This window comes from Vulpes vulpes, chromosome 12 (assembly GCF_048418805.1).
Source record: "Vulpes vulpes isolate BD-2025 chromosome 12, VulVul3, whole genome shotgun sequence".
NCBI classification, from domain to species: Eukaryota; Metazoa; Chordata; class Mammalia; order Carnivora; family Canidae; genus Vulpes; species Vulpes vulpes.
The window spans coordinates 59,329,404-59,354,629 of NC_132791.1; positions in this window are offsets into that span (position 1 = coordinate 59,329,404).

Sequence of the window (25,226 nt, forward strand, 5' to 3'; positions counted from 1 at the left end):
GGCAGTGCACTGGATAAAAGTTTAAATCTACAATAGAATATTAGGAGGTCATAGCTTAGATCTGCTAGCAAATATCTGGGTTGTCATGAGAAAAATCATGTAACATCTCTCAGTTTCCTCATCTATAAAATAAGGTCAGTAATATCATCTCCTAAACAGTAGTTATAGGTTGCTTATTATTTTTCTATTTTAGTTATATGAAGAATACAAAGGGCAAAGACAAGCCTTAGCTATTTTATCATAATTATGATAAATTTTTATAATTTCTATTGAATACATGCAATGTTTAGACTTTCATGCTAGGGATTAAAAGAGACAAAGATGAATACGGCAGCATCACTGACTCAAGAACCATTTGATTTGGTAGTGAAGACAGATATACACACAAACAATTTAATAAATGAGAGCGGAGTATAGAATAATCTAACTTCAATATAGTGGATTCAAATAATTGTGTTGTTTGCCTGTTTTTACTTCTATCCAAGTTATATTAATATTATCTGGTAGTCCAACATGGTCATGCACCTTAAATCATGTTATTGAGTTTGCCTACTCAACCTGTAACTACAATCAATTAGAATATTTGGAAATACGTCAACATGGCTTCTGGCTTTAAACAGGGATAAGGTGGCCATATAATATGCCTCTAAATCAGATGTCAATGAGATTTCCCTAAACCAGAACACACTAAGAGCAAAAGCGGCATCCTTAATACTCATACTGGCACAACAGGCAAAACCTATGAAATCAAAACAAATAGTTACCTTACCCAGAGCCTATCCTTTGGGAGTGAATGAAGCTGACTTTCAGTCAAGTTTCTGCCCATTTCCTAGCTCAACCCTAAATCCCTATTTCCAGATTTCTCCTGCTCTTTGGATTTGAGCTTTGTGTTTGGTCAACCTAAACTCTGTCTCAGAGGACTTGTGTTTTCTGATTCCTTTGTCTCTTGAAGCACCATACTCTTTCTTGGGGAAGACACTGATCCCCAGCACCATTGTGTTTGGCCACTGAGACTTGCCAAGTCCAGAGTAATACCCAGTAAAGGACCACTTAGATATCAGATGTAGGGCTAAGGACAAGGCTGCATGACAGCCTCTGATACATTAAGAGTAAGAAGTTAGTTTATTTAAGCATACAAAAATTTGATGATAAAGATTTATGTATGTCAAGACCAAGTATCCAATTTTGGCTATTATCAATAGGTAAATATTATTATTCTTCATGGATGCCTTCCAACTATTTTATAAATAAAAAATAGTACTTATATTGTTTTTAAAAATCCCCTCAGTACCTGAGATAGTTACATTTAGCTACCACCTGTTTCTAATATTGTCCTGAGTACTCAGCAAAAATGGCTTAATTTGATGCATACTATGATACAGCAGAGAAAGGCAAAGGGCTTTGATCTTTTTTTTTTTTTAACTTTTTTTTTTTGATTTTTATTTATTTGTGATAGTCACAGAGAGAGAGAGAGAGAGAGAGAGAGAGGCAGAGACATAGGCAGAGGGAGAAGCAGGCTCCATGCACCGGGAGCCTGACGTGGGATTTGATCCCAGGTCTCCAGGATCGCGCCCTGGGCCAAAGGCAGGCGCTAAACCGCTGCGCCACCCAGGGATCCCCAGGGCTTTGATCTTAACTTTCATTTACTACCTATGTGACTTTAAGCGAGTTGTCTACACATCTTTCAACCTCAATCTTCAACTAAGACATAAAGATAATAATAACTCTCCGCTAGTATCTTTGTTGGTATAAATGCTAAAAAATTTGAGTTTTATCCTTCTCCTTCCTTTTGCCATTTCTATTATTATCTGATTAACTGTTTCTTTCTTAGCTATCTATCTGTTGAGAGGAAAACACCCACTAGAAGGTTTATACATATGCTTGACTAATATTTGGGTTATGTGTTTCTCCCCTAACACTTATGGATCAGTGACAGCTTTCTCTGCACACTGTTTTCAAAAACAGGCAAACAAACAAACAAACAAACAAGGATTGGCACAGTTGGAAAAAAAATAAAGTCAGTCATTACTTTGGCTAAGCTCTGACTTTCAGGAGAGTCTCCCCCCCACTCCCAGCTTTTAGTATAGCAGGGTAAACATACAAACAAACAAAAAGTAATCTTGAAATCCATACTTTTCAGTTATAAGAGAGAAACTTTCTACATTCCAAAAATAAAATATCAAAATCATCTCTGATGTCAAGAACCAAAGTCTGCTGTACTAAGAATATAGAGCTTATGAAAATTAAGCATATAGGATTAAGGAAGCAGGACAGGACAAGAGAGCCCTCCATTTTTTCCCCTCCTAGAATGAGATAAGAATTAGATGAGATGTTAAGAGCAAAAGTTAAAGAGGACAACATCAGTATCAGACAGCGCTTAGGACCTTTGAGAGATCTCAACTATATCTTTCTTTGGAGTTGACATCCTAGCAGGCAATGTGGCAGGCGATGATTTGAGGAGTAAGGGTTTTGAGCCTCTGAGGCAGAAAGGACTCAACATCTGCTTCCTGACTGTCACCCTCTGAGGACTCAGAATTGTGTGGCTCCCAGTGGCACTTGGGAGTCTTCAGAAGAGGGTAAATCGCCTCTAGAACAAGAGGGCTTGAGATGGCCACTAAGTCTTTATTTCAGCACAGATGAGAGGGGGGAAAAAAACTACCTATGTCCATTAGGGAAGGGAAGAAATCCCTAGTTGGTTGCCAATATCTGAAGTAAAGTTTTCCCAGAGCAGAGTCTGTGAAAGTATGGCAGATGTGGTTGAGTCCCAGATGATCATCAGTGCAGGTGAGAACTGATGTGGGAGCCTGTTACCATGTGAAATCTGTGTTCCAGTGTTCCAGTGTTCCAGAGGGAGAGGAGCTAAGGGCAGAGGAATAAGCTCTTCCTTCCAGCACAAAGAAGGTCATGATATCTTGAGTCTTGAACCTGTCCTCTATTACTTGTGTTACTTTCAGCTATGTACAGTTAGCTCTTAGTAAGTTCTCTAACCTCATCTGCTACTACTCTCCTGAGTCTACCTAGCCCTGTAGATTTCTTACTCTTCTTCAAACATAAGAAAGTCATTCCTATTCACATTTTGGCAGGGTGTTCTTTCTGCTGAAAACATTCTTTATTCAGATCTCTACAACTTTTTTCTTTAATTCAGATTTCAAAACTTCATTTAAATTTTTCTTAAAAGCTCAGAGGTTGTATTCTTAAAGACTTTACCAAGATCATTTTTTTTCCAAAAATAGCCTCCTCTACCTTTCTTGCTATCCCTTTCTCCTGCTTTATTTTCTTTAGAATGCTTATCACTATCTAAAATTATACATTTATGTGCATATTGTGTGTATGTGTATATGTGTCTCAACTAGAATGTAAGATTATGAGGGCAAGGGTGATGTAGGTTTCCTTCATGTTTATATCTCTCGTATCTAGCTTATAACAGGTTTCAATTAATACTGGTTGAATCACCGTATGAATGAATAGATGAATTCCTCTTGCATAAAGATATATCCTGGAAGAAAGGAAGCAGAATGAGTAGAATCTTGATAGTCTAGTTATTTACCAAAAGGGTTAAATGACTGAATACATCTGGAGTGAGCGGGTGCTTTTAGCATGTGAGATTAATAGTCCACCCACACTTTGACAGGCAAACATGCTCCTGCCTTTCCTCTGCAGGCCAGAAGTTGGGGCTCACATGCAAGCAAAATTGTATCAAAATAAAGTTGCTTTTAAGGCACCTGGATAATGCAGTTGGTTGAGCATCTGACTCTTGGTTCTGCCTCAGGTTATGATCTCTGGGTCATGAGATTCAACCCTGCATGGGGCTCAGTGTTCAGTGCAAAGTCTGGTTGAGATTTTCCCTCTGTCTCCCTTTACCTCTCCCCACTGTGCATGCTTTCTCAATCTCTCTCTCAAATAAATAAAAATAATAATTAAGTTGCTTTCCTTCCTGTCTGAATTGTGACGATGTATTTTAAGTCTATCCACATTTTTATTGTTAATGCTTATAAGCTATTAATTTGATCTAAGCTCTTCTGTTTCCATCTGTATCTTACCAAAGAATTGTAGTTTAATTACAGAACATTTTTGGCAATTTTATTAGTGAGGAAGAGAACAATAATCCTAGATATTTTAGCTAGATCATGATTGCAACCCCATACCATATAAAGTCCTCTGCTATTTAACAAAGTGTGTAAGGCATTTGACCAGACACATTATGTTTGGAGCTATATATGATATCAAATCCACTAGTTTTTCTCTCCCAATTCATAGCATCTTCCTAAACAGCCAGTTTCTCAGGACTATGCATTTACCTCCATTATTACTCCCGTATTCCTGCAAATGGCAATTAACAAAGGAATAAGTTCTCTTTGGTACTAGGACTTATCTTCCAGTGCCATCAGTGGACCAGGCTCATGAAGCAAATGAGATCAAAATGACAAGAAAATTATAGTTGAAACTATCTTCAGAAGAAAAGTACAAGAGAGATCAGGAAAAGATCAAGGAAAAAAGAATAAATACAGGGAGTAAAAGCTGCCTCTAGAACATGTGTCAGAATAATTATTTAAATATCTTAAAGGTATTGAGGGAAACCATGCCCAGCCCATATCTCCAATTCTACATGGAAGATTTGACTCTAGGTTGAAACTTGAGAGCCGCACAGTTCAGGGTGTGACTTTCCTCCCTGGCAAGAATACCTGGACTATTAGCATTGGATTCTACCAGAGAAGCAGAGCAGTTTGAGGTGACTCAGGACCAAAAGGGTTACTTGAAGTAGGAAAAACAAACAAACAAACAAACAAAAACCAGGCACTCCCTTTGAAGAGGAAGAGACTCAATTTCCTCAGCTTCAGAGGCAATCTGTCCCTATTTTGGCAGCTAGTAGAGAGAAAATTGTCTGCTTTCTACAGGCCCCTTGACTTTACAGTGAATGTTAGCAATCAGTAAGCCAAACCACAATGAACGCATTTGCAGGCCACTATCCTGATCATAACAGAGCAAGCTGGGGAAATAAACATTTGCAGAAAAAATCTGCACCAGCTATTATATGAATTAGCCTCAAATGTCTTTCACTTATATAAATGTAGTACCAAGGTATTTGACGAAAATCAACAGCATGGAATCTAAACAGAAAAATAAACAATGAGATCAAATTAGTTTGGAGCAAACTGACAAAATTTAAGAAGCAAAAACTGAACATTTTAATAAGTAAACTCATAAAAATTCAAGAAGCTATGCCATTTAAAAACAGGAACAGGAATTTGCAAAACAAAAGAAAAATCAAAGGATATATTTGTTGGAAAACAAACATATGAATGCAGATATAATTCAACAGAAGACCTGAATAAAATATTTGATATTGCTGAAGACTTTTATTAGTAATGCAGAAGATAAAGTCAAGGAAATCTCCCAAGGTATGTAGCAAGAAGACAAAATGATGGAAACTCTGAGGGCCAGAATCCTTGTGACAGCAGTTTTAAAAGGATACAAGAGTAATTAAAGAGGAGACATAATCAAACCTAAAAATGAAAGGAAATTTTTCAAAGAAGAAGAAAAAAAAAACATATGAGATTTCATTTAAAAGGTCCCCTGGGTAGTTTAGCAAAATCTGTAAAAGAACAAAAAATCAAACATATTTTGGAATTTTTCAGACCTCCATCAATAAATTAAAAATCCTAACTACATTCATAGAAATGAGAAAAGAAAATTAAGTTTATTTACAAAGAAACAGAAATCAACATGATTTTCAGTTGCTTTTTTATACAATACCATATATGAAAAATAATGGGAAATATACTAGAAAAGTTCAAGAAAGGTATTTTTGTTTATTTCTATTCACTCTGTATTGTTTACTTCCTTCTTCTAGTTATATGTTTAGTTTTTGCTTTTTAGATTTGTGCTCAGATTCTTGTTTTCCCCGTCTGTGTATTTTTAGTTGTAAAATTAGGTTGTTGACTGGAGATCATTTTTAGTGTAAGCATTTAGAGCTGTGTGTTTCCCTCTTAGCGCTGCTTTCATAGCATCATGCAAGTTTTGGTATGTTGTATTTTCATTTGTCCCAAAATATTTTGTAATTTTTCTTGAAATTTCTTCTCTGACCCTTTGGTTGTTTAAGAATGTGTTATATAATTTTTACGTATTTGTGGATCTTACAGTTTTCCTTCTACTCATTTCTAGTTTAATTTTACTGTGAAAAGATGCTTTGTATGATATCAATCTTTTTTAACGTATTAAGACTTGTTTGGTGGCTAACATATGGTCTATCCTGGAGAATGCTCCATATGCACTTGAGGAAAACATACATTCATTGATGGGTACAACATTCTGTATATGTCTATTAGGTCCAATCAACCAGTTTATAGTGTTAAATCCTCTATTTCCATATTAATCTTCTGTCTGGTTTTCTTTCCATTATTGAAGGTGGAGTAGTGAAGTATTCTGATATTACTATGGATCTTTTTATTTTTTTCTTCCATGCTGTCATATTTGCTTTATATATTTAGGGGCTCTTATGTTTGGGGAATTTTTGTTTGTAATTATTACATCTTGGCGAGTTGATCCTTTTATCGTTATAGAATGTCCTTCTCTCTGTTTTGTAACAAATTTTTTATTTAAAGTCTATTTTAAAGTCTGTTATTAGGATAACTAACCCATTCCCACTTTTGGTAACTTTTTGCGTGGAATATCATTTTTATCCTCTTACTTTCAAGCTATGCATATCCTTAGATCTAAAGAGGGTCTCTTACACACAGTTTTATTTTTTCTTAATTAATTCAGCCAATATATATTTTGATTGAAGAGGGAAGATATTCCACTTACGTTTACTATAATTGCTGATGGGGAAGGATATAATATTGCCATTTAAAAAATTGTTTTGTTTCTTATAGCATTTGTCTTTCATTTCCTCCCTTACTGCCTTCCTTTGTATTTAGCTGACTTTTTGTGATGACACTCTCCCATTCTCTTCTCGTTTCCTTTAATGTGTGTTCTATAGATATTTTCTTTGTATTGTTCAGGATGATGGATGCAATTTATTGTAGGTCTTGTTAACAAAAGCTTATATACCTGGCAGAGATTATATCAGGGATTATATAACTGAGTTTATGAGTGAGCACAGATCCTAAGTAAAGTCCTATAATATAATCACAACCAGCAGTTACCAGTGTTGGAGAAGGTATAGTGAAACCAGTGACTTTATACACTATTACTGGAAGTGGTGATTGCTCAAGTCTTTCTGGAGAACAACTTTGCAGTATTTATCTAATTTTAAAATATGTAAATTTTTGCCTAGTAATTCTACTTTTGTAAAAAAGTGCCTGATACTGTATCGGGAAGACATGTGTAAGTAGTTTATTAAAATATTTTTTATAAAAAGAAAAATACAAGGAGACTTGTACATTCATGACATGAATTGTTTTAGATTTTAGTGAACGCATATTGTGAAATACTCTTTAGCAGCTTAAAGTTTAAGATTGCTTGGCATGGAAACTGCTCCAGGATACATTGTTAAGTAAAAAATCAAGTAGTAGAAAAAGATATACGTTATGATTGTATTATATAAGTAACAAGACAATATCATGTATTTGAATATGTGTGTGAATCTCTTGTACTTTTCTTCTGAAGATAGTTTCAGCTATAATTTTCTTATCTTTTTGATCTCATTTGCTTCACGAGCCTGGTCTGCTGATGGCACTGGAGTATTAACATGGCTGAAAGGACCTAACTACCATTTTTTAAATCTAAACATTTTTTTCTTAGAGATTTTGGAGTAAATACAAAGTAACCTGATTGTTAGGGTCAATCCTGATATTAATTAAAGATTAGCAAATAGGTAGAGATAAATTTGTCTCTGATATAGGAAAAGAAAGAACCCAAGAACTAAGTACAAGGTAGAATCTAACAAATAGAAATGTGTACACAATTAAAATTTTTAAAACAGCAAATTCAAAAATAAGGCTACTCAAAAAAGTAGTACATCAAGATTGTGTACTGATGTATTAATTTGCCTACTCGGCTACTTATTTCACTGTTTGAGTTTGATTGTTATTTTTTAATTGTTCATGTGGTGTTTTTTTAGTTAACAATTAATATATAAGGAATTCCATCCAATCAAATTATTTGATTATATACGGTCTTTTGAGGGGGTAAAGGAGCAGAGTTCTAGCATCTTAGCATTCTCTGCTTTGGAACACTCCTTCCTCCATTTCTTTTAGCAGTCAGCAGAATAGGCTGACACGAGGGAAATGCCTGCCAAGGAACTTTAGAAGGAGGCAGTTTTTAATTAACAGGGGCCAGAGAAGGTGATAACCCCAAGGGGTAGTGAAGAGAAATTAACATGGAAAAGCAGTTCCACGCTTATGTGGGTCCCAAAAGGCCAGCCGTATTAGTGGTGTCTGTTCTGATTGAACTTTTGCTGTGTCTTTTTATTGATTCACTTGTCAGAATCTGACAAAAGGACCGCTGCCCGTCAGTTGTTTGCTCAGAGTGGTGGGTTATGGCTGGAAAATGCTTCCTTGTATAGCTGACTGCAGAGCGAGAGCTGTCGTTTTGGTTATCATTTTACAGACATGATTAATGTTGTTGGGCTTTATGTAAGAATTTAGCATGTGTACACACATACAACCTGACAGGCTTATTTACCTTGATTCTTGAGCCTTTTTATTCTTAATTCTCTGCCTGGTTTTGCAGAAAACTCTTTTAATTGTTAAAATATTTAAAAATGCAATTTCAGGAAAATAATTATACTGACTGCTGCAGATGTTTTTTCCCTGCCCTTTACCAAATCCTTGCCTTTTGAAATATTTTAAAAGAATAATATCTTGCGAATAAATATTTCAAGTTTCTCTCCAAAGGATGAAAATGAATAGTAAATAAAGCATGTAAAGATCTTGTGAAATAAGCTCATGTAGTAAAGAGAGGAGAAGGTGGAGGGATTTTCCTTCTTTTATTTTTTTTAACTGCCAAAGATGGTACATTGAGCTGGCAAGCCTCGGGTGGGCCCCAGGAGAGCTTTTGTGCTTTTAGCACAGTGAAAATGGAGACGTTCTTTAAAATATTTTAAGAACATTTTAAACACTGTGTGGGTCTTTTTGCCTCTGTGAGAACCAAGCTTACTACAGAATTCTATGTAGGTTTATCAGTTCAAGATATGCTTTTTCTAAAACAAAGACAGACTTCCCACACTTTTTAAAAAGATGTGATTATTTTGTCTAAACTCAAATAGTACTGTACTTATTATTAGCTTACTTGAAACATAACATTTATTAAGGTCATTTAGTAAGAAAATAGGAAGATCATCAAAACCCTGGTGTTGATACATTCTCTAGAGGTTTTTTTTTTTTTTTTTTTCCTTTTTCTCCATTTTGTGAGGCTTTGGACCCATTTATAAAGAAGTGATTCAGCCAGAGTTACAGATCACTCACATCCAAAGTTAATGAGCGTCTAGATCTATGCATCTAAATCAGTGGCCATTAGCAACTACATACAGCAATTGAACACTTGAAATGTGGTTAGTCTGAATTGAGATATGTTGTCAGTGTGAAGTACCAACTGGATTTTATAAATGTATTATAGAAAATAGGATATAAAATATCTCATCAATAACTTTTTATATTGATTATATGTTTATATAATTATATACTTGATATTGGGTTAAATATATTATTAAAAATAATGCCACATAATTAAAAAATTAAATGTAGCCACTAGAAAATTTAAAATTACATATATGTCTCACATTATCTTTCTATTGGAAGTATTATTTTAGGTAATAGTAAAATTCTCTATTTATTAAGAATTTATTATATGGCATGTGCTATACCAAACACATGGTATGTATTATCTCATGTAATCTAGTAATATAATTGAAATACATGTTATTATTACCTCTCTATAGACAAAGAAGTTTAGGCAAGCAGTATAAGTAACCTGCCTAAGATTATGCAACTATATAAAAATATTGCACTCACCTTTCAATAATTAATTATTTTTGACTGTCTACATACTACTGTATGTAAGATATGGTACTATGCATGGGTAATATACTGTAATTAATTACTCTGTGCTATGTATAGTGCAACTGTAGATGGATTTGGAAGGATTAAAGATTGCCAAATTAATTTTTGCAAACTCTATTTAATTAGGTTTATTAGGTTTTAGTAGATAAAGCCTTGACGTGGTCAGAGAAATTCCTTATATTCCATGGTAGGAAATAATTTAAATGGATCTGTATTTGTAAAAAGTTTGAAGAGAAGACATTATATGAAAGAGATTGACAAGTAGTATTGAATTTAGAGTGAACTCTGATTTCAAATGTAAGGTTTAAGGTCTGTCTATCTTTGGTATAGGAGATAATCAGACAGTAGTTATAAACCTAGATAACTCTCATATTTTCTCCAGAGCTGGAAATATTTTGTGGAACATAGTACACTTCTCAGCCATGTTAAGAGAAAAATTAGCATCAGGAAAAGGAGCAGGGAGGGAGAATGAGAAAAGAGGGAGAATGAGGGAGGCGTAGAGAGGTGAATGAAGACTAGTTGTTAACTAACTGCTTATACCACCTGTGGGAACTGACATCTATTGACAGTAATATCAGAAAAGACTGCTCACTACTAATGACCGAAGAAGTTTCTTGATCAGAGTAATAAAAATAGAGGATGTAAAGGAACAGAGGGAAAATACTTTTCTTTTTTTAATTGATTTTCTGCAAATGTAAGGCATGAAAAAAAAATAAGGGAGATAACAAACTATTTTGAGATACCTGAACGTTTTTGAATTTTAAGGCATGGTTATTTCTGTAAGCTCCCGTAAGCATCCAAACAATAGGACAGATCTTTCAGAGTGTTGGGGTTGGGGGGCGGGGTGTGTTGAACAACCGGATTAATTTTACATCTTGTAAAAAATTTCACATGCAGGAGGATGTTTCCATTCTTTGACTTTATTCTGCTGTAAGAAGCTGCTATAAAGTTGTTTATTTTGTGTGCATTTTAATTTGTTTTTGGTTCATTTTTATACAGTTCATTCATTAGTGAAAGACTTTTTTTTTTTTTTTTTACTAGTTAGGTGGTCAGAATCATCCTCTTTAAAATAAGTCATGATATTTAGAAGCTTTTAAAATTACATCATTTTTAAAGATTGCATTCACTACCTTACTCACTTTTTTAATTGGGGGTTTAAAAATACTGAGAGTGTTATTTAACTTCTTAAGCAACTCCTTAACTATTTATTTAACTCCTACTTCAACACAAGGCAGCCATATGACTAGTGATGTTATTTGGTTTTCACCATAACAATCTCAGAAATCATTTCCCCCTTTTAAAAATTGGAATGCAACTCAGTTATGTTAAGTAACATTCCCTAGATTTAAAGGCTGGTAAGAGGTGAGCAGGAATTTAGAGCAAAATTCAAATGGAACTTACACTGACTTTCTTTGTTCAGCACTAATCAATAAGCATTATAAGGACCTTAAATTGTATTAGCCTTGAAATGTGTGGTGCTTCCCCCCAAATCTATAAAAGACCTTAATATTTAACCAGGCTCTCAAAGAAAAAAAATCATTTTCAGTTCCTTCCTCTTTAACCTAGTTTACTCCTCTCCATACCCCCACTTCGCCTTCTCCTTTCTTACTTACTGCTCTTCCCTAAATTCAAATTCTTGAGAAATTTTTATACTCTCCAACATAGCTCCTCTTTCCAGAGTCTTCCCTCTAGAATTCATCATTCATATTGCCACATGATTATTTTCCTAAAATATGCATTTGATTATATAATTTCCTAATTTGAAAGTCTTAGGAGTATCTGCTTAGCCTCCTTAGATTTTAAGTTTAGACTCTTGAGGAAGGTATTCACTGCGTCTACCTTTCCAGCCTAAGCTCCCACCTTTCCCTACAGACGCCACCCATCTTCCCACCATATGGAAACTATGCAATGGCTTCTCCATGAGCAATTGGGAATTAAATGTCTGAATCCTCCAGTAGAGTACCACTTCACCACATGTGTGTGGTCACAGCCGGAGAGGAATTCATACCAGATCCCTGAAGCCTGAAGGCTTTGTTCACTCTGGTTGCTATTTGATGATTCAGATTCACACCAGACCTTTGAAAGCCCTGAGTTTTACCTGATAGATTCCAGAAAAATGCCTTAAGGAACTTTGGCCTTTTCCGTTTCCAAGTAAAATCTGAAACCACTTCCTGCTGGAAAATGTGAACCTGATCTTGATGGTTTTAACTTCTCTGTGTCATCATTTAGGTCCAGACAATAGATGTTGAGAAAACATTTATTGTTCCTGAAATCAAATCCTAGAAAAAAAGTATTGACAGATGATATTTTAATTGGTTTGGCCTCTCAAGTGATTAAATAATCATGAAACCTCTTCTGTTTAACAATGGCTTGAGGTCCTTTGTATTCTTGCCTCGAAGTAGAGCAGTTTCTAGCTGGTAACACTGTGATTGATTTTTCCATATCAAATACAATGTTACGGTCTATTGTTTCCATAGCAAACATACAGCATCTGTCTTCGAATTCAGACTGTGATCCTGCACTAGCCAGTATTACTTTATATGACCACATCCTTCCATTACAAGAATGAGTGGATTAATATTGATTTTTTTCCCCTCTTGTCCAAGATTGAAGGTCTATCTTCACAGAAATAATTTACACAGCTGGCATATAAGGATATGCTTACTCTTCCTTACTTTCGTGGTACAGATTATTGCTTCATCTGAAAATTAGATTTTGCTATTTTTAACCCATAAATAGGTTGAAAGGGTAACATGCTTTGCAGCTCCAGCCATTTATGTTGCCATATGTTTCCAATAACATCTTGGAGCTTTTAGAAAACTTTGACCTTTTATTCTGTTCAAAACTTTAGAAAAACCACAAGGAGCTGGCAAAAACACATATCACCATGACTTGAATGCAGTATGATTTAGCAAAAACACCAAGAACTCTAAAGCATGTGTATTACCTATTTTATGACTTTGAATTGTTACCCGCAAGCCAAAAATTTACAACAGAATCTCTCTGCTTCGTCCAATTATAATTTACAAAATTTCCACCCACGGAAGCCCCGAAATAAACCTCTCCTCATCTCTGCTCTATTGCTTTAGAACATTTCCTTGCCTCTATAGAATGCCCTCACTGTCCTCTGTTACACTAAACTTACCCACACTTCACAACTTAAAGAAAATTTTCGGTTACTCCCTGGAGCTCAATAAAACTGTTCTGGTCCTTGGTGATTTTTCCTTTTATATTCTCTCTCTCTCTCTTTTTTTTGAAGAATTTATTTATTCATGACAGACACACAGAGAGAGAGAGAGAGGCAGACACACAGGCAGAGGGAGAAGCAGGAAGCTTCTGCTTGGAGCCTGACGTGGGACTCGATCCCGGGTCTCCAGGATCATGCCCAGGCGGCCCTAAACCCCTGGACCACCGAGGCTGCCCTTATACTCTTCTAATGGTAAAGTAAGCACTGTATAAGCATTAACTTGTAATTACATTATCTCTTGTGTTTACGGAATCTGGTCCTGAATACCATTCAGGATACAGTGATCTTCTAGATAAAATGTGTGAAAGAGTCAAACTACAGAGCGTGGCAAACACTAGTTATATCTGAATTTGTACTGTTTTATTTCCTTAGTATCTCACCTAGTATCACCTGAGGCTAGTGTTAATTGGTAGCTGCAAATTGCAACTGGGTGGAGTTCCTTGTTCCACCTCTAGCAAAGTTGAAAGAAGATTAAATTTGAGAATTAAAGAACCTGAGTTCCAGCTCTGGTTTCACTACTATCAATTGTATTACCTTGAGCAAATTAATGACCATCTGAGGATTCAGATTCTTTGCTTAGAAGTGATGTCGTTGTGCCTGCTTACCCACAAAGAGCTGTTTTTTCTTTTATACTCTCAGTCCAAAAATCCATGTGAGGGATCCTGCACTAAACTGTGTACTGTGACCCTGCCTTCCATTTTGATGGTGATGGGAGTAGAAATGCATTCCTGATTTGGGCTGAGCCAATCAGATTATTGCTTTGGAGAAGGAAACTTTCTCTTTCTTGGTTTGTATACTAATTTTACTGAAGTATAGTTTTCAGTCACTTCCTGACAAACAGTTCCTTGTATGCTTAAATGCATCTTTGTTCTACCTTCACACTTGATTGAAAGTTTGATTTGGCATAGAATTGTAGGATGAAAAGAATTATCTCTCGGAATTTTGAAAGCACAGCTCTATTATCTTCTAGCTTTTGTGATGCTGTTGAAAATCTGATTCACATTTCTTTGTGTTTTTTTTCCTTTACTTTTTTATTAATGCAATTTTCTTCTGACTCTAAGGATATTTATTATAGCTTTAACAAAATTCAAGTTAGTTGAGCTTCTTGGATTTAGGCAAGATGTTTATATTCATGTCTTCATCAAATAGGGAAAATTTTTGATTATTATTTCTTTAAATAACCTCTCTGACCCTTTCTCTCTCTCTTCTCCTTCTGGGCTTCCCCCATGCATATATTAGTTGTCTTGATCATGTACTTAGTACAAGTCCCTTAAACTCTATTCACTTTTCTTAAATCTTTTTTCTTTTTGTTTCTCAGACTCAATAATTTCATTTGTTCTATCTTCAAGTTCACTGATTCTTTCTTCTGATTGCTTACAGCTACCTTTAAATCCTTCTAGTAATTTTTTAATTTCTTACTGCATTTTTTAGTTCTAAAATTTTTTTATTTCTTTTTAAGTTTTCTCCCCCTGTCTCTATTGATATTTCAGTTTTGTTCATACATCATTTTCTTTACTTTTTCTACATCTATCTTTAGCTCTTTGAAGATCTATACAGTAGTTATTTTAAAGCCTTTGTGTAGTAGGTCCTCTAGTTGGTTTTTCTTACCAATGATTTCTATTGGTTTATTTATTTTTTCCTTTGGGTAGGCCATACTTTCCCATATCTTTGTATACCTTTTGTTTTGTTTTAATTTTTTCTTAAGATTTCATTTATTTATTTATTCATGAGAGACACAGAGAGGCAGAGACACAGGCAGAGGGAGAAGCAGGCTCCATGCAGGGACTCCATCCAGGGTCTCCAGGATCACACTCTGGGCTGAAGGCGGGGCTAAACCCCTGAGCCACCGAAGCTGCCCTACCTTTTGTTTTTTATTTTTGTTTTGCTTTTTGGTCAATAACTGGCCATTTGCATCTAATAACGTGGTAATCTCTGGTAATCAGATTCTCTCCTTCCCTAGGGCTTGCTGTTTTTCATTTCTACTTTGATTTGGTTGTTGTAGGCTAGCTGCAGTCTAAGGATAGCCTGATGTGCAAACTCAAGATCTTCTCGGGTTTTTTCTGAGACTGACTTTCCCAGAGTATGCACAGTGACCTTCTAATTTCCTCTGTATATGCAAGTGCTTTTGAATATCCTAGCCATTAATGTCTGGTTTCTAAAAGGAGAGCAAAGGGCACCTGGATAGGTCAGCAGTTGAGCGTCTGCCTCTGGCTCAGGTCTTGATCCCAGGATCCTGGAATGGAGTCCCATGTCTGGCTCCCTGCATGGGGCCTGCTTCTCCCTCTGCCTGTGTCTCTGCCTATGTCTCTGCCTCTCTCTCTCTCTCTGTGTCTCTCATGAATGAATAGATAAAATATTTAAAAAAAAATAAAAGGAGACCAAAAGGAAAAATCAAGGCAGGGGATTGGAGGGAGGGAAAAAGTGCCATCCATTTAAATACCCTAGAAGCCCCTTCAGCAAAGGGCATGAGGGGTGAAGTGCATCCTATACCAAGTTGCCTATCATAGGCTGATGGAGGACAGGCACCCACTGCTGAGCTGAGACTGAAATTAACTTCAGCTTATCCCCTAGGTTTTCCCTTGGAATTTACAAGGCTCCTATGGACTCCCAGTTCTAACATAGCTGCATTAGATAGATTCTTGCAGTATACTTGTTGTCTAGGTGGGGAGACAGATAGCTGGTCTAGTCTACCATCCTCTCAGAATTCTCTCTGTAAAATAAATGTACATATTTATTTAATCCTTATTTTCAGCCACATGCCAAAACCTCTTTGTAAGGCACATGATGTTCCTGAATCTTAAACTTCCTATTTTCTTTTCTTTTTTAAAAGATTTTATTTATTTAACTGACACATAGAGGGAGAGAGAGAGAGAGAGAGAGCACAAGCAGGAGAAGCAGCAGGCAGAGGGGGAAGCAGACTCCCCACTGAGCAGGGACCCACTCCCCACCAGGACCCTGACATCATGACCTAAGCCAAAGGCAGACTCATAACCAACTAAGCCTCCCAGGTGTCCCTTAAACTTCCTATTTTCACATTCTCCAATCTCAATACCCCACCCTAGAGGAACATGTGGAACTAGGAGAAAAAAAAACTTAGTTATCTATCTATGTGCAAGTGGAATAGAGTTATTCAACTACTTTTAATATAGGTTTTCACATATTCTCTGTTTATCTCAGTCTATTGGTCAAAGTGCTAAACTTGTCAGGTAGTTTTTAGAGAAAATTGGGTCATTAATGGTCAGTGTTGCCATTCTCCTGGCTCTAAAATTTTAAGTTTTCTCACTGTGCTTAGTTATCACTTCACCATTTGCTTCCCATCTTTCAAAAATTGGTTGAAATAAATTCATTTTCCATTTTCCTCTCTATTGTTTTTCTGTCCTTGTTGACTTATAATGTAACAATGCCATTTTTTATTATTATACTACTTTTTTATTAGGTTTTGTGGGGGAAGAAAACATGTGATCCCTTTGACATATTTGTTGCCTTTGCAACATGTGATCCCTTTGCAACATTAAACTGGAAGTGGGACTTGGGATTATGGATAATTAATAAGCATCCTAGGTGATTCCATTTCACACTTGTTTGAAAAAAATTGCTTCAGAGGAGAAACAGACATGAATTGGGAGATATTGGTTCAGAGAAAAAGATAGACATGAAACAGAAAATTACGTTTCCTGAAGTAAGTGCTAGCATAGAGGTGTATATGTTGCTATGGGAGCAAATGATGTTGGGGGGAAGCAGTCTAAGATTGGGAATGGATCTTTCCTTAGGTGGTAAGGTTTCAAGGGCAAGTACAATCCAGCCAACTGAGAAGTCCAGTAAGTAGGCTGAAGAAAGGAAAGAGTAGATGACAGACTGGAGATACACAACTCATTAGAGACATTTAATGATATTTGGTATGGATGCAGCACAGATGAGGTTGGCAGTAAGGAGGCAGTAATGACAGTAGCGGTAACAGAGGCCAAAATGTAGGAGTGTTGTCGAAAGATCTGAAACAGGTAAGGACAGTTACCAGCTACAGTGTATGAACAGATGATAGAAAGAGCAAGGAAAAAGAAAAATGTAAACCTAGGTATAGAAAAGATCAACCAAAAGCCTCTTGCTATCACCAACATACGGGTTGATGATGTCATAAGCTAAGATGATGAAAAAGCCTAACTGGATAAATGGGTGACAAATATTTGGGAGGAAGAATCAGTAAGGTTAGGGACAAGTATGTAAAGAAATAAAAAGGGGAATAGCAATGATGGCTTCCAGGTTTTGATTTTAGAGAACCGTGTGGCTGACACCATGCATTCTGAAAAAGAAACAGATTTTTAAGAGGAGTGGTGGAGAGCTAAAGGAGATTAAATTTGGAGGTTGGTTTTTATGATGTGAGATATCTAGTAGAAATGTCCAATCATCGGTTTGGATTAAAATTTAGGAGAGAGTTTGGGCTGGAGGTCATTAGTTTATATGTCAAAATTGAAGAGTAAAAATTTCCCTGGAGAGATTTTAAAAGCAGAGTAATAACAGCTACCAGCTATTAAATATTTATTATGTGGCATTCATAGTTGTGAGTGTTTAATGCTAAAAACAACCTTACAAGAAAAATGCTTCCCATTTTATTACAGAGAAAACAAGGGCTTGAAGGACTAAGCTGCTTTCCGTGGGCCCCCTAATAAGCTTGTGAAGGAGCCAAGAGGCAAGCCTAGGTTTTTCCTAATTCTGAAGTATATTCTTCATCCATTTGAGTCTCTTCAAAAATAAAAGTAGTTAAGTTGAAGATGAAATTCATTTAAAGGCCCAGGCATATGAAAGGAATCCCTGAAAGTTAATGATACGGAGAAGCTCTATTGGTAGAGGAATACTAAAATCATGGAATCTAATAGAAAAAAGAAATTCAAGCAGTTAACAGTGGCAAGCACCATGGAAAGTTCAAATAAAACAAAAGAAAATTATCAATTGGATTTTTCCAGGAAGAAGCCATTGTTGACTTTGGTGAGAGCCAAGTCTGCAGTTTGCTAGAAGCTGAAGCACTTCGCTGTGGATTGTTAAATAGAAGAGCAGTGAGGACATAGAAACAGTTAATTCGAGATGTCAGTCTGTAAAGTTGAGGTGAGATGAAGGATTCTTGTAGGGGTAAGGGATGGTAGAAGGATAACAAGAGACTAGAGCATGTCTAGATGGTAATTAGAAAGAGTAAACAAGAGTGAATTTGGAAAGAAAGGGAATAATTTATAAACTACTGTTGCTGAAGGATTCCACCCTAGCAATGGAGTAGAAATTTATTCTTAAACTTGTACAATTGAAAAAAAAATGTTTTTCTGGTTATAAATGTTAGTTTGCCTTCTTTAGAAAATTTAAATACAAACATATAGAAGTTAGAATCTAAAGGTAACCTTCAATTTCTAACCCTAACCCAGGATAACTGCCTTTGGAAGTTGCTTATTCTTTTCAGCTTTTAAAAATTAACCTATAAACATGTATATCTATTACTTAAAATGGAACTATGATGTTAATACTGATCTATAAACATATTTTTTTTACCTTTGAACAATATATCATGGCTAGACATCTCTCCATGTTAGTTAGTACTAAGAAGCAATATCAACCTTTTAATGGCTTCATAATATTCCACTGTAGGATATTGTGTTAGTCCATTTGGGTTACTGTAACAAAAATACCATAGACTATCCAGACTAAAAGAACAGAAATTTATTTCTCACAGTTCTGGAGGCTGGAAGCCTAAGAACAAAGTGACAGCTTCCTTACAATTCTCAGTTTCCTTACACAGCGGAAAGAACTAGGAAGGCTCTCCAAGGCCTTTTCTGAATGTACCCATGCCATTCATGAGGACTCCACCCTCTTGACCTAATCAGTGTCCAAAGGCCCCAACTCCAAATACTATCACGATGGGGATTTGGCTTCTCAATGCCTGAATTTTGAGTGGGCACAAACATTCAATCTGTAGTAGGTATATTTAATTGATTGCTTATTAATGGACATACATATAGGTTTTAACATTTTCTATTAAAAAACACAGTAACTACATTATACTATGATCCTTTTCTTTTCTTGAAATACCTTTCTAAAAATATAACAGCTGGGCCAAAGAACAAGAAGATCATAATTGTTAACACATTGACAGATAGATCTAATCCCTATTCTCACCATCAGCACATGGGTTAGAAAATTTCCTCCAAGGAATGAGTGGTTAGGAATGAAAGAAGATTGTAAATGAAGACACAATTTTATGGTTTGGGCAAAGAAAACTGACGGACCATATTGTCCATCTCTTATCCTCCCTACCTGCTTCCACTATACTTTCTCATTTCTCTGAATTAGAGGCAGAGCTTTGTGCTTACACTAAAAATGGAGGAAATTCCATAAGGTTTTGAAGAGAATGGAGACTATTTGAAATAGTGACTATGAGGAAAGGAAGAGAGCTGAGTGGATCTTGAAGGAAATCTGGTAGCACTGAGACCCCACTGGATGTCAAAGACCATCAGATTGTGCTCATGGTAATCTATCAGATCATATGATCTTTTTTTCCAACAACTCTGTTGCCAGTGCAGAGAATGTGCATAAATTTTTTTAGGTGGGTCCAGTCAAGGGACACAGAAGTAAGGAGTGGTAGAAGTAAGGAGTGGTGGGCATATGGGATCCAGGCTGGATAAAAAAAAAATAAGAGAAAACTCTCAGAAAGGACTATATAGATTTAGAAAAATTATAGTACTAACTGCTTGGTAGTGTTCCACCTATATGAATTACACTAGTTTCACAGGCAATGTCTTCTGTATATTGTTTATATATTACTGTTTATACACCTGCTTCCATTTATAAAACCATGCTCTAAGAAGTATCCCTACCAAACTGCAAATAATCAATTTACTGAATGACTTGTGGATCACCTAGCAAGTTAGTATTTGCATTGCCCCTCTCTCCATATGTTTCCATTTCTAGCCATTTGACCATGACGTGCATACATGCCGATTTGTGTAGGTACAGCCTCATTGCAGTTGAAGATTGGCCAGCCTTCAAGAAAAATGCTTGTTTAGAGCCATACTACTGAAGCTAATTAGTTTTATTATAGAAGTTAAAACAATGAAAATTATATTGCTCTGATAAGTTTATATGACCAGGTTTTTATAAATATCTTTGAGGGTCATATCAACAAGCACTATCTCCATAAACTGTCATAACAGAACTTTCTTCTGATAAAATGTAGTTCATGATACCCAGTGTTTCATGAGCTCCTTGAATTTCTGTGTGTAGCAAAATGACTTGAAGTTATACATTACTTTGCTTAAATGGTTCCAATTCCTATGAATTACTAAAATTAATTAATACAATCTATTGTGGCATATCTAAGCTTGACTCCTTACTTGAACTTAGCATCAGCTCACACTTTTACAAATTATCCAGCTAAATATGTAAATTAAGAAGATGAAATTAAAGTCCTTTTTTTCTCTTTCAAGATATAAATTCTTTCACAATCAATTCCTTTCTTCCCATTTGGTGTTAAAACCCTGTTGCTCTAACTGGTGTATCTGAGAATTTAAAGGAAGTTCACTAATAGTCTTTTTTTTTTTTTTAAGATTTATTTATTTATTCATGATAGAGAGAGAGAGAGAGAGAGAGGCAGAGACACAGGAGGAGGGAGAAGCAGGCTCCATGCCAGGGGCCCGCCCGACACGGGACTCGATCCTGGGACTCCAGGATTGCGCCCTGGGCAAAAGGCAGGTGCTAAACTGCTGAGCTACCCAGGGATCCCCAATAGTCTTGTTTTATTTATTCTTGGAAAATATCATCTAAAAGATTTAGTGTGTCACTGGAATTAATGTATAGGACATGAAATATACTTTCATGTATCCTTGAGGAGAGATTTTTTTCAAAGTGCTTTTCTTTTAATAATTATCAATCAATATCTACATATTGTCTAGAACTATATGAGGCATGGCAAGTAGAATGGTGTCTATGGTAGTCCTGAGCCCTTTATTATTTGTGTTTATAGTCTAGGAGGTCTAAGGTGATATTAGGTAGGATCCTGTTATTAAATAAAGATGCTCTATGAACTCCTAGACAGGTTTCCAGCTGGGCTACTGTGGGCAGGGAAGGAAATCTCATACCAGAGATATATATGAATCCTTGGTGTCTCCCAGCTGGAATAGATTTGTTCTAAGGGCTCAGTGTTGGGTCCCTACTATTGATATGTGAGACATTCAACAGTGGCAGCAAGCATATCAGCATTGATGAGAAGTATCCATGATTCTGGACATGTGCATAGCCTCCATCCTTGCTATCATGGCTTTTCTTCTCAAGAACGCTTGTGCCAACACCAGGGTGGCTGATATCCATTGTATAGAACCTTCTTTTGGTAGATGTCCTCTGTTGAGAATTGACGTGACACATATTGGCACGCTTAGCTTCTGTTCCTGCAGATGCACCCATATTCTTCTACTCCATATTCCTTGTCTTCCACTTTACAATCTTGTTCCTTTCAGGCCCTGACCAAGCCATTTGCCACTACCTTTGAGTCTATGCCCATCTTTACCTGAGACCATTTCTCCCTCTACATCAAGTCACTGAGTAGGTATGTTACTCAAAACTCTGTCCACTAGGAAGATTTCCCCTCTTCTTATTTCAGGGACTGCCGTGAGTATGGCTATAGTGTGGTATCTGTCCATTTTTAGGTTGCATAAACATAGTAGCTGGCTATTGCAATGAAGTTTTCTTCTCCATTAGTGAGTCAAATTTTAAGTGTTTGAGAGTGCTACTAATCTCTCCCATCCACCTAAAATGCGCTATTACTCTTCTGATTTACAACCTTGGCCATGTAGAATCTGGGGCACTTTGAAAATGCATCTTAACTCACAGTTTAAGAGATCACTGTGAAGATTCTTCCAGCTGCCTGATTTACTCAGCACAATTTTGCACCCAGAGTAGGTCTGCAGACCCACTGAGAGATGAAGTGATACTAGGACTTCATTTTATTAGGAAGGCTGTAATGGTATTTGGAGTTTCCTAATACCAGCATCAGCTCAGACTTTGTATTTAATATTCCCACAAGACTGTGTATTCTTCTTTTACCCAATGTACATTTCCTCTGGTAAATTGCCACAGGCCCTGTTTAGGAGTAAAGGAACTATATATGCTTGATATTGCATGTAGGTTTCTTCCTTTAAAGTACCTGGTTTCCCATTCATTTGTTGGGCTGTGGATTGAGACTGGATTAATGTGATTTTTCCATTGTAGCCACTGACATGAGCCTTCTGGACACCCTTTCTTGATGTTTTTGGACATATAAGTGGTCTTCTAGCAGCATGTCATCACTAGCTCCAATGATCCTTGCCATAAGGCTAAATCCAGAGAATGTTGCCTCATCACTGAATCCTCCAGTCCAGTGTTATATCCCACCTTCCCTGCTCTAGCACCCTTTAAGATTTCCTCCATGTATTTTTGGCTGTTCTCCGAGTATACATTATATGTCCAGTTCTCTCATGCTGAATAATTTCTTTCTTTGAGTATTCAGGACAGTTCTCCCCTACTTGAGCACTGTTGAGGCATGATCTTATTGCTCTAATAGCAAAGAGGAGAGATGGGGACATACTTTGAGAAGACAAGTGCCATACTACAAAGCTTTTGATCCAGCTGAGAGCTTTGCAAAACCTCTAGACAGTGGGGGACAGGTATCCTATTAAGAAGAGGCCACTATGGATGACTTTTAGTTGTTACATTGTAATATGAGTTCATAGTTGGCTGATCTGTGTTCTTCCATTAGAGCATCTATGTCTTTTAACAAAAGTCAATAAGTAATTCCATATTGTCCAAGATCAGGCTCCAGAGCTACTGCACACATCAGTGCACCCCCTTCCACCAGTACCCTGACAGCACTACAGATTATCAGGCTCCCAGACCATAGGCTGTTTCATCCTACCACTTAATACTAGCAGCAACCTGGCTTGGAATTAATACAATTCTAGAATCCTATTCTGTAGGACAGTTTCCTAGAATCAGCTTTCTTAAGTTGGGCACCAAGAAACTGACTCTGAGCCAAGGTGCAAGTGGTTTATCTGGGATGTAATCTTAGAATCCACCAGTAGACAAATAAAAAAGCAAGACAAAGAAGCCAATCAGAGAATGTTACTGAGTGTGCTATCGCCATAGCCACTTGAGGCTCAATTACACTATAGTTTGTAGGGTTCTTGTAGAACATGCCTCAAAGTTATCCCACCCTAGAGGGGTGGAAGATGGGCTATTTATGCATAAACACATGCAGTCTGTGGACAAGGGTTCTGTCAGGAATGTTAACAGTAACTTCCCAGCACTGTTTACCTACTTACATGCAGGCAGAGTCCCAGGTACTTCCCACGAGATTGTATTACTTATATGGAAGCAATAATGGTAATGGTACAGGCATAGGAGATGGACCGTGTGTGCTCTAAGCAAGGGTATCAGTGAAGCAAGAACCATGAAGAGATGAAAGAGAAGAGTCCTTCAGAACACAGATAAATGCATCATATTTACCTGGGGAAGTTGTTTTTTCACCTTGTTAACACAGTTAAATACTCTAGTCTTTAGGAAGATATAGATACACTTATAGGTTTGATGTCAGGTCAAATGATGCTTTTGTTTTCTCTTTGAAACAATATTCATGTAATATGCTGTAAGCATAAGAAAAGGAACATTTCAGATTTTAGGAGGTTAGGATATTTTTTAAGGACTTAAAAAAAGAATTTATTTATTAATGAGACACACACACACAGAGAGGCAGAGACACAGAGGGAGAGGCAGGCTCCCTGTGGCGAACCTGATACAGGTCTCCATCCCAGGATCCCAGGATTCCAGGATCACGCCCTGAGCCAAAGGCAGATGCTCAACTACTGAGCCACCCAGGTACCCCAGAATATTTTTTTAAGCTGATACACAGAAGGGAAAGAACTAAAAAAAAATTTTTTAATTGAATTGCTAGGTAATTTTATAGGACAAATTGAGGACATTGAGCATCATTTTGTTTTTTCTCTAGCATTAATACAGCAGGCTAGTATAGGCTTTGAAGATAGTTACTCTGTGTTGGACCTCCTGTAGGTGGGTCAGTAGATGAATGGACACAGGAAAAAGGATGCTGTTAAAACAAAAAGAGGTTGAAGAAACATATTGTATAATCTGGATTAAGCAGAAAATGAAGAGAAAACTGCATGGTGTCAGAATGAAAATAAAAGATTTCAATGCAGCCATGGATCTGGTATTTTGGGCATGCTTAAGTAAGAGAGCCCTTACTATGTCACACATGACAGATTAAAATTATGTTATTTTGGTTCCTATGAATAGGAAATTGGGCAAGAGCAAATGAGAATAATTCTAAAAAACAGGAAAGGTGAGACATATTCATTAGGAATGACTAAACCCGACTTAAAGATTGAACATCACAAAGGGAAAAATATAAATCTAAATGAATAGCATATCCCAAACACAATGATTCCAAATACTGACACCAAATTGGTTCTCTTTAAATTTATGTCGGTGTGCATGTGCATTTTTTTCAAAAATTTACCACATTCATTAGTTATATGAGGGCAGATAGACATGACAAAATACAAATGCGAGATTTTTATTATGTTTATGATGTACATGTAGTACTTAGGCAGTACCTGGGATCAAAAGCCTGAGGCACACATAGAAGGAATACATAGAATCTGAAAGGTACATAAAGAAAAACAAAAGCATCTTGAAATGCTTTGTGATAAGGAGCCATCTATATTATCATATAGTAGAGAAGTGCTATGTCAGAGAGGCACTCAGAAATTGGAGCACTTGACAGTGACAATTCAGGGCAAGTCAATGGGTCATGCTAGGGGGGCCAGCATGCTGGCTGGAGGAAATTTCTGAGGAAGGGGAATAGGAAGCAGCTTGGACAGAGGCCTGATGGGCAGTGTAATAGTAGGACATGCCCAGGAAGTGAAGGGAAAAGAACAGCAAAGTGAGGTTACTAGATA